This window comes from Notothenia coriiceps, unplaced genomic scaffold (assembly GCF_000735185.1).
Source record: "Notothenia coriiceps isolate Sejong01 unplaced genomic scaffold, NC01 NC01_scaffold00000339, whole genome shotgun sequence".
NCBI lineage: Eukaryota > Metazoa > Chordata > Actinopteri > Perciformes > Nototheniidae > Notothenia > Notothenia coriiceps.
In genome coordinates, this window is record NW_011333040.1 from 1,881,200 (window position 1) to 1,881,621 (window position 422).

The 422-nt window shown below is 52.1% G+C and overlaps 1 protein-coding gene across 1 annotated transcript in view; it reads left to right on the forward strand.

Annotated features, from left to right (window-relative positions):
* The window catches only part of LOC104949966 (uncharacterized), a 42,236-nt gene that overhangs the window by 22,185 nt on the left and 19,629 nt on the right, over nt 1-422 (forward strand). The window lies entirely within an intron of this gene.

The window sequence follows — 422 nt, forward strand, 5'->3', positions numbered from 1 at the left end:
ACATCTCTCAGTGGATGTCTGCTCACCACCTCAAGCTCAACCTTGACAAGACTGAACTGCTTTTCCTTCCGGGAAAAGATTGTCCCACTCTTGACCTAACAATCAACATCGGTACCTCTTTTGTTTCCCCGACTCAGACTGCAAGGAATCTGGGTGTGACCCTAGATAACAAACTGTCCTTCACTGCAAACATAGCTGCTACAACCCGCTGCTGCAGATACACGCTTTACAACATCAGGAGGATACGTCCCCTCCTGACCCAGAAAGCGACGCAGGTCCTGGTCCAGGCTCTCGTCATCTCACGCCTAGACTACTGCAACTCCCTCCTGGCTGGTCTACCTGCATGTGCCATCCGACCTCTGCAGCTCATCCAGAATGCAGCGGCTCGTCTGGTCTTCAACCTTCCTAAATTCTCCCACACC